The sequence below is a fragment of the Phalacrocorax aristotelis genome, chromosome 2 (assembly GCF_949628215.1).
Source record: "Phalacrocorax aristotelis chromosome 2, bGulAri2.1, whole genome shotgun sequence".
NCBI classification, from domain to species: Eukaryota; Metazoa; Chordata; class Aves; order Suliformes; family Phalacrocoracidae; genus Phalacrocorax; species Phalacrocorax aristotelis.
In genome coordinates, this window is record NC_134277.1 from 25,985,747 (window position 1) to 25,995,695 (window position 9,949).

General features: G+C 37.5%; 1 long non-coding RNA gene across 1 annotated transcript in view; it reads left to right on the plus strand.

Moving 5' to 3' along the window:
- LOC142052551 (uncharacterized) overlaps positions 1–3,484 on the plus strand; it is a 36,493-nt gene extending 33,009 nt beyond the window's left edge. Inside the window, exon 4 of the long non-coding RNA XR_012658874.1 lies at positions 288–3,484. This is a non-coding gene — a long non-coding RNA (uncharacterized LOC142052551). The remainder of the gene's footprint in view (positions 1–287) is intronic.
- Positions 3,485–9,949: the final 6,465 nt, after the last annotated feature.

A 9,949-nucleotide genomic window follows, 5' to 3' on the forward strand; every position in this document is an offset into this window, starting at 1 on the left:
GTCTTGTGCATGCTTTGAGGTTTACAAAAAAAAAAAGTTATTTTTTATTTGAAATATGTTTATACATTAGTAACAGTATCCACTTAGGAGTGGGACTATGCTCTGCTTTTGTATCAGCAGAAAGTCCCAGTGCAGCAGTAGTCCTACAATCAAAAACCCCTCTGCTAGTGCTACGTCTTTCATTCAGGGCATCTGCCTAAGGAATACCATCAAAAGAAGACATCTGCCAATATTAACTGTTACTCCATTACACAAATTACACTAGCAAAAATTTTTTCACTTCCGAGGCTCCTGAAGAATGACAGAGGAAGGATTCCTGTAGAACGGAAAATGAGCCAAGTATTCATCAAGTATCCAACCATGCTGCAATGAAGAATGGGACAATTTTCTGTCTTCACAGAAGGGGTGGATTAGGCTGCGTTTAGCCTCTTACCAAAGTTTCTACTCCCGGTTCTGCTACAGAGCATGTACCCAGCCACAGGTATCCCAAAATGTAAATTCAGGTGCAGAAGCAGTATTCTACAAAAGGAAACAAAATTCCAGTGCAATTTTGAATTAAGCAAATTAAAGTAGTAATACTAGTCAATTAGAACAGTAGTAACTAGAACATAAGTGAAAACTTAAGAGCAGTTTGGATACTCGTCCTCCTAGACTTCTTTAAAGTAACTTGCTGAGGAGTTTGCATGATGTTCTAAAAGTAATTAGCCTGGTAAAAAGAAGGGGGAAAAGCCTTTTAGCTTCTTGCCATGATTTCTCAGCTTCATATTTCATTATGGATATCCAAGGTACAGTAAAAGAAAAGACAAAGAAAATGTGAAAAAAATCAGTCACTAAAATAATATTTATTTTAATCATCTTGATTAGCCTTAGTTGTTATTATGTCAAACAATTTTTACTATATCTATGGAATATAACACTTCTATAGGCCAGATTTTCAAAATGTGCCTCAACTCAGTGTGTTATGTGAAGCAAAATGCATGCGCCCTCTTTCATGTTAGCGGTTGAGAGCAAAACTGATAGAAATGGCATTAACATCATTCAGCCTATATAAAAATAAAAAGCAGGCACAAACAGCACAGGAGTTCTGGGTTTAAAAGTTACTATTTGTTAACGTGAAAGGCAGACAGAAGAGCACGTGTGAGTGACTTAGGCATCTATGAATGGAGATCACACTGGATCTCTGAAAATTTGACCTTCATTAAATTTGCAATACTTCTTTCTTACACTATCTGAACAGTGTTATAATTGCTTCACTGTGACTAGCTAGAGTTAATGTTAAATGTGTCTGGTAGTTTAGATATTTTTATCTTTCAGAGCTCTAAATTCAGGGCAAAGTCAATGCTGTGGATCCTTCAGCTGTACTGGAAATCTCCAGTGAATATTCTCCCCTCATTACACACAGTGAACTTTCATTAATATCAATATTGGCTTGGTGCATAGAATATACAATACAGATTTATACTGCAGCTCATGAAACACAGTTTTGCTTCTTGTATTAAACTTCAGCTCTTTTATTGATTCTTTCGCTACCCACCCTCCTCAAGGATAACACTAAATTGCTTGCAGACTTCATTATAAATTTATAAATTGAGGGCTAAAAAAAATCAATGATGGAGACCTGTAGTGATTAATATGTCACTAACAAACAAATTTTCTCAATTTACCCATGTGTTATTTGCTCATTTTGTACGAGAAATAGAAAAATATCTTTAAAAATATAAAAGTGAAAGGTAGTCCTTTATTTCTGAGGAAGACAATCTACAAATTTAAATCATTAAACTATAATTATACTCTGAACATTGGAAGGGTTCGCAGTAAAAATATCAGGTTGAGATTAAGTCAATAAAATTAATCACTCATGCCCCTCAAAGAGTAAAAGGGTTGAAAAATGCTACAAAATTGAAAGCTACCATGAGCAAAGGGACTTGGGGAATTCATTTTAATTCACCACAGCCAAGTTCAAATACAAGCTGTTCTTTGTTACTCAACCTGAGGTATTATTTTTCATACAGAGGCTCACATCTGACCAAGCCATAATCACATACTGTAGAGTTTTCTTTATCTGATTGTAGAAGTTTCCTGTTTTAGCTATATATTAACAATGAACTGCATATGGATGGGGTGGTGTCACAGAGTGGACTATATTCTGCTCACCTAACCACATCTATCAGTCTATTAAGTGCCTCAAAGCTGGGACTTGAGCAATGGGTAGTAAAGTTGGCCTTAAGTCACTACTCTCTCCCCCTTACATGGGCCTAACAGACATTTTATATTGTGAATTCTTTGCTTTTCCAGCAGAGCAGACAGATCTCCTGCAGTTGCCTAAGAGAAGGTTATGAATTGCAATAACCCCTCCTCTCTCATCTGTGTTTAATGACTGACTGCACTGTCTAAAATAGGACTTCTAGACCCCCAAGGTACATTCTACACATGACAAACTGCAAACAGCAAATGCAGCCTTCTCCCCTCCAAGGATCCACATGTGCTATGACGATGGGCAGAGACTTGTGAGTAGAAATTATCTAAGAAATGAGGTGTGAATTGAAAGGATTGAGAAGGATGCAGAAAAGCTTGTGTAAAGGACACATGATCAACCACCTAAGAAGTAATTCTAATTCAAATAGAACGTGCTTGTGCTTTTGGATCTGAAGTGAGCTGATCCATTTGCTCTGAAAATCACGATGTGTCTGTGCACTGTGGGACTGTGCACTATGGGTGAATTTTAATTTGGCTGCAGAGATTTAGGTTCTTCCTCTAGCCCTAAGAAAATTAAAAACAATTAATGAGGTCTCTTTTTGCTTTAGCATAGTATATAAGACATCCGATTTTACAGTTATGAAAGTGGGGACAACTGTATTTGAAGACTTTGAAGTAATGGAGAGAATTGCTTAATGCATGATGTAAAGTAACACTTCCAAGTGAAACCAACCAAAGTTCAAAGATTTTTTTCAAGGTGTGCTTTGGAAAAACATCAACTCAGGAACTATTTATGTTACCAGAAATAGTGAAGTAGGGGGTGCATGAGAAAGTGTATATGCCATTGCCCATTCATAAGCAAAATCAAAGACCACAACCAGTATTTGAAGTGAAAAAATTTCAGTAAGAACATAATCTATGATAGCACAGCTCCATATTATTGGCCTGACAGGGCTTTCTTTCCAGAATATTTGCAAGAATTAGCTGAAACCTTTGCTTATTTATAAGATTTCCACTGAAGCTAGTTTAAATAGACAGATTTTTAAAAAAGATTTCCAGAAACATATAACGGCCATCTGCAGGCAAGTTTGTTCCTGAAAAGACATTTATGAATTTACATCCAACATAAATAAAGAGCTGTTAGGCAATTAAGCTGGAAAACCTGCATTTTTCAGACAGAAGATAAACATTTGTTTCTAGCCAGTTGATGTACAAGTGCCATGATTTAAAATTTGAAAACATAACTTTCTGTGCACAATGTTGAGAATTAATTTCTTCTTGAAAAACAGATTGTGTAAGTGTTCTTGACTATGGGGAATTTTTTTGCTTCTTCTCAACATGGAGGGTGTTAACCTTCCACAAGATGTGAAAGGTAATCTTCACTCACATCTCCCTCTTATTCTTATCCCATGTAAAAGACCTCCTTAATGAGCTGTACCCTGCCATCCTTTGTCAGGCAAATGGCCACTTCGAGTCAAAGGGAATTTTGCTTGGCAAGCCTTGAGGCAGGACTTTGGGAGTAAACGTAATTCCTGGAATGAATTTCTTATCACCTAGGGAGATAGGTGGAAATTGAACTTTATTTTAGCCTGCCAATTATTAGATGCAGACCACTGAAGAGTATTATAGCATCACTTCAGTCACTCTACAGTAAAGATAGAGTTTTCTTTCCAAGCCCCTGTTTTCAGCACTTTCCTCAGCTATTACCTTTGGCCAGAAAAATTTTGCCTTTGTTTTTATTCCCACTGATGTTTCCCATCTTTTATACTCCTCAGGTTTGAAGAATATCCAGCTATTCCTTCAGATATACAAGTCCTAAAATAGTGTAAGGATATTTCTTTAGCTGAAGATCTGTTAAGATATCTTTGGAAAAGGTTATGCAGAAACTATTTTCCTTTAAAATATCAGATTTAGCATCTGTGCAGCTCCCTGTGAGAAAAATGATACGTTTTGTGATAGAAAAGTTGTGAAAGAAAAGAACAACATAGTTCCAAGTACTATTTTCTAAGCTATATAATGTCTTGGTTCATCAGTTAGTCAGAAGACGACTTTCTACATCTATTGGAAACCCCACTAGCATTATTAATAGGAAACTGCATTGATGCATCTACAGTCATTAGTCTTATAATTACACAGGATTATGTACTCTTCTGGGAATACAAAATGAGTGACCAATGAGGAAAGTGACACAAAGATGTTAATTCTGTAGTCCATCTGGACTAAAACTGAATTTCTTATGCACAGGAAAATTGAGATGGGACATGTATGCTGGGCTTGCTAAAGCAGAGGAAAGATAATATAGCTCTTTTGAATATGGTTTTTTTAAATAATACCTATAGGTTGCTGCTGTGTTCAAAGCCACTGAAACTTAGAAGAATAAAACCATTACAATTTTTTTAACAGTAGAATTTAGGTGTGGTTCCCCAACCTGGTCATGGAGAAAAAATGTGTTTGGAAGGAGTTAGATCATGGTTTCTGAGCTGTGCTGTACCACTCCCTAAAATCTCTAACAGCATTAGCAGCTAGTCCACATTATTCCCCTCTCTATAGTATTAACTTTCACCCACACTAATATTTATATCATCTGTGGTATTTACCTAGTTTTACTTTTTTTTTAGAGAAATAATTGGATGCAGGGAGGAAGTTCCATTAGTGTCTGTTACATACAATGACGTAGATGCACCCTCTGGCTATACAAGTCCCTATACTGCTGAGTGCCAGAATCCAGGAAGATAAATCTTACTAATCTTGCCCAGTATCTTACATATTTACCCTAAATAGTCAAAATTGTCCATCATCAGAAGGAGGAACGTGTGCTAGCCTGGTCTGGTTTTATGTGGTACGAACATTTTTATCTTGTTAATGTTATTTGCATGTTCATAGTACTCATCACAGCCTCAGCTAAGGGTCAGGACCCCCTGTTCTAGATACTGAACAAACATGGAATAAAGTTCCTGCCCCAAAGGACTTAGAAAAGCAAAAAAATGGAACGGTCACATTAGCAGAAAGAGAGGGGCACAGAGGTACCAAAACAGTAAGAAACTATTTTTGCCAGACAGAGACTGAAATCAGCAAATCTGTTCCAAGTGTTGTCTAACTTCTGCTCTTGATTCCCTGCAACAAATTCAGACAGATGCAAAGTAACCCTGATGTCACAATTGATATGCACTGTAGATTGAATTTGCACCCCTTGCTCCAGGTTAACAAGACACAGTTCTCTACATCAGGGAAACCATAAGCTATGGCTGTTTGGAAATTAATGGCAACTGCTGTAATAATAGGTGGGATTCAAACCCTGTCCTAAACCATATATGCTGTGACACAAAGGCCTCCTGCTATAGAAACACACCCAGAGAGTCCCAAGAGTATTCACACCAGTCCTACCGCCTGTCAGATCTGCAAATAAAGATGATGGAGGCACCACTCAATATCAGAGGCTGAGAGGACTGTCCCCTGCCTGTGAATTATGGTAATACATCCTAACCACCAGTCCTCACTTCATTCTCCTCAAAAACCAGTTTACTCCACCTCTGTGCAAACTCTCACACATACACATAGCTCTTCTTTCCCTTTAAATGATGTTCCTTATAGCAGGCAGGTTGACTTTTTAACCTGTATGTCTATAGACTTTCATGTGAGCTCAGAAACACAATTATGGGTAGAAAAGCCAGTTTCTAGGTGCACAATGTCTAGATCACAGAAGTAAAAACTTGTTGTATATGCTCACAAATTAGAGATAGATATCTTTAATATCTAGCCTTCAAGCACCTAAATCCTCACTGTAAACCATAGTAAAGTCAAGCTAAGAATAGTCCCCTGATGATCCAGTATTCCTCATAACTTATTTTCTATATAGATTACAGAAAAAGGTTTCCCAGATTCAGCTTGTAAAAAGGACTAGAGTCTCCATGGTCTACTTCCTTGCTAAATAAGATTAAAAATACTGCTACCTCCTGAACATATGCAAAATGAGACAAAACCTTCCATGTCTTGAAGGATGATTTTTTTAAAAATCTGGAAAATTGTCTATGAATTAAAAAACGGAAAAGGAAAAAAGGAAGACAAGAGGAAAGAAGAAAGAGGAAAGAGGAAAGAAAAGGAAAAAAAATAAAAAAGAAACCTATATTTTCAGCTTTAAATTTTGCATTCCTTAAGAATCTTTCTTATTTAAACCAGACTTTGGAAACCTTGCTGTAGTTTCACAGTACAAAGCAACAATTTGCAATGCCAAAGATAATTCCTTTTGGAGTATTAATCCAGAATCTCTTTTTTTTTTTAATGTATTTAAGAATATTTTAATTGGAAAGATTACCTTTTTTTTAGTTCACTTGAGCAAGCAGTTTTCTTCTAAAACATCTAGCATTCTGTTAGCACTGTTAACTCCTTCATCTTCCTTCCTATGCACGTCACATCTGGAGCAGTGCACAATAAGAACCACATGTTTCATATAAACAGTTAGATGCTTTGCATATAGTTGGTGCTTAGCTGGAACAACTATAAAGGAATAAAACAGAAGGAAACAGTAGGTGGAAGACTCAGCATTTTAGGAGGAAAGCAGGAACATAGGCAATTAATCATTAATATGGAAAAATCTGGACAGCTATAGGAGGAAAGCAGTTACTACAAGAGAGGAAAAGATTTCTTTAAGCATTCATTTGAGGTGAGCCTCACCCAACCACAGTTTGAGTCTTGTTTTAAATACACATCCAGGGCCACACTCTGCCTTGACAGAACCACTGTCAAATCCTAAACGCTAACTTTCCATAGATATAAGTAAGGAGAGACTTTGTCCTTTCATTATTCCATAAGTTTGCTGAATTCATTGTTTACATTTCAGTTGTTCAAAATTAAAGACAACAATATAACTCAGGATTTTTATCTTAATTGCATCCGGTAAAATGCAGAGTAACTCTACTAAAATAAACTCTGATACTTAATTTTGTTAAGTAAACTTCAGTAGAGTTACATAGATTTATCATGGTGTAACTCAGATGAAAAGCTAACTCAGTCAAAAGCAGCATCAGAGTGTGTAATGCCAGACTTGTCAAGCCTCATACTTCACACACGAGACATTCATCTGGCTCTGTCCCACTCTCCTCAGTGTGGTGCTTCAGTCTGAGGCGACCACACAACAACTCCTCGGCTTCCCTCCAGCGCCAGGGTCCAACATCAGATACATATGTTTAGACTGCCGACAAATTCTGTTTGGCAGATGGGGTCCTGGATAGGGAGGGAGGGTGGAGCATGCTACGCAGCTGGGAGTGGTTGCTGTCAAGGGAGACCCCACCCTCCATGTCCTGCAGGTAGGCAGCAGTTTCCCAGCTGCAGCCTCACACCACTGCCTCTTCCCCACATGGTTCCAAGCCCCTCTTAAAGCAGAGCAGTCCTGTAAGAGCAAATCTGAGCTCTTAACATTGACGATAAAAATATTCAAAGAAAAATACTTCAATGATTCTCATTATAATGAAACATTTGCTAAACAGAACCACAGGTTGACAGGTAAGGTGTCGCTGCAGCAAGAAATTTTTCATTTTCTTAACTTTTTGTGGAACATGACAGTTCATAACTTTTGAGTTTTCCATGGTGAGCACGATGGCAATGCACTATAAATCCAGTGGATAGTCTCTGTGAAATGTATTTTCCTCCTAAAAAGAAAACTAAACACCTGGTTAACACATATTCATTTTTTTCTGGGCTAGCGGTCATACCAGGCCAAAAAATGAGAGGCTGGTGAAAACCAAAAGGTCCTGAGAAGGGCAATCCTGGTACGTTACATAAATGTATATAGTAACTTTTTCAGTACTTCTTATAATGATGAATAAGAAAAAGACTCTTGCTTTCTGAAAAGTTTTTGCAATATCTACCTGGTTAGTGAATATCCCATTGTTGATTAAATTACTAAACAAAATATTGCTTTACAGCTAAACCAATTTAGCTAATAATAGTAGTCTCTAGTTACAGTCATACTTTTCATTTTCATTCGCAGAGATAGACTTACACTTTGGGATTATTTCTTACAAATGGAAAAAAAGACAAAGAGGATTTGTCTTTCTCCTGGCTGCAAAAAGGTTAAGAGCCAGAGTCTGCCTCCATTTTGCCAGGCCTGGGAAGAATGGGGGCTGGGAGACGGGATAGGGGGTCAAAGCACAGTGAACTTCAGTTACTCTTTTATCTCACTCTCTTTCATCCATTATCTTCATCACCACAACTGAAATTGTCTTTTAAGGTTAATTAGGAAGCAGTTAAGTTTAAAGCAGCCCTGTGGCTGTACTAAAACAAATGGTTAGACGAAGAATGATAGAAAATAGCCTCATTTTTTTCCTACATGTGAGTGCATGGGACTTGATGAAAAATATACAGAATTAAAACCAGAGAAAGCTCAAGATTTCCTGGCTCCTAGTTCTGTCTGAAACCCCTTATACCTCATCCAGACATAGAGGTACTTCAGAGCTTCATTTAAACCAAAAGCTCTAATGGGAGTTTCTAACAGATAAAGGTATACGTCCTTGGACTACAAATTAGGAGGTAAAAATCACTGAAATTCAGCAATGATCAACTTTCTAGTTCACTGTCAATACTGTAAGATAGACTGAAAAAAATTTTTGAAGCTAAATTATAATGAGCCTTTCTTGACCTTCTCTGGAAAAAAATAAATATAACTTCCAGAGGAAAAATACTTTGTTCAAGTTTATCCATGTCAGGGTTCTTTCCACCCTTAAAGAAAAAAAAAAAAACTTGAGGATGATGAAAAGATACATGTCATGCGGCCTGCATCTTACTGATGCTAACCTAATCCATCAACAGCCTGGGAAATATGTGCCTTGACAAAAGGAAGCAGATGTGCTCTTAATCCTCCTAAAGTGAACTATGGGATGTGTATCCTCAATCATCCAAGATGGTTTCTCTGGTGCCCTTATGTCTCTCGGTGAAGGCTGAACAGAGTATTTGTCACGGAATCAGACCTTCACTTGGGATTTGTGTACTTTTTAGTCCTTTGATCATATGTCTCATATTTTACCTTAACTGAACCTTCATGGACTTTTGAAGATAAACATTGCTTTCCATTTTTCATTAGAGAGAACTACTGGCATGAGCAATCTTCCCTCTCTGCAAGCACTCCTCTTGAAATGTAGGAAGCCACTTGCCCAGCCTACTGAGAGGCAAATAAGATACAGTAGGTGCCAGATTTAGGCTTTTTTCAAATAACAGTTGTTACATCTTTGCTACTTCTTGTTGATTGGGGGCTTGATTAATTTTTCATTGTTCAGATCCAAGAGAGATGAGAAAATGCCTTTAATGCCAAAAAGGGATATAAGTAGTGTTTATTATACCTGTTTATGACCAAGACACCATGGCTTATGTAACACAGAGGGTACGTAGTGGGCAGTCACTGAGCTCTGCCTGGCACTCTCTCCTGCACTGTGCATACAACAGGCTAATGCAATGTCAGCCCATTATTGTGACAGGAAAGCTGCCTTTACCAGTTTTCAGTGAAATTAGTTTCCTGCTTCATCAGCATGTGCAGGAGAAAGAGCCATGCTTTGCTAATAAATCTAGATGTCCCACCCAAATGTCTGAAAATACCAAAACAGAATACACTGTATGTTTAAACACAATACTCAAAATAGACCCAATTCCCTTGGAAGCATGGGCCTTTGGATTTTTTAGGAAGCAAAAGACTGGGGAGCAGGTCCATGCAGTCAGCAGAGAAGAAAGTATGAGCTGGGGTCAAATCAAAAGTTCTAGCTCTTCT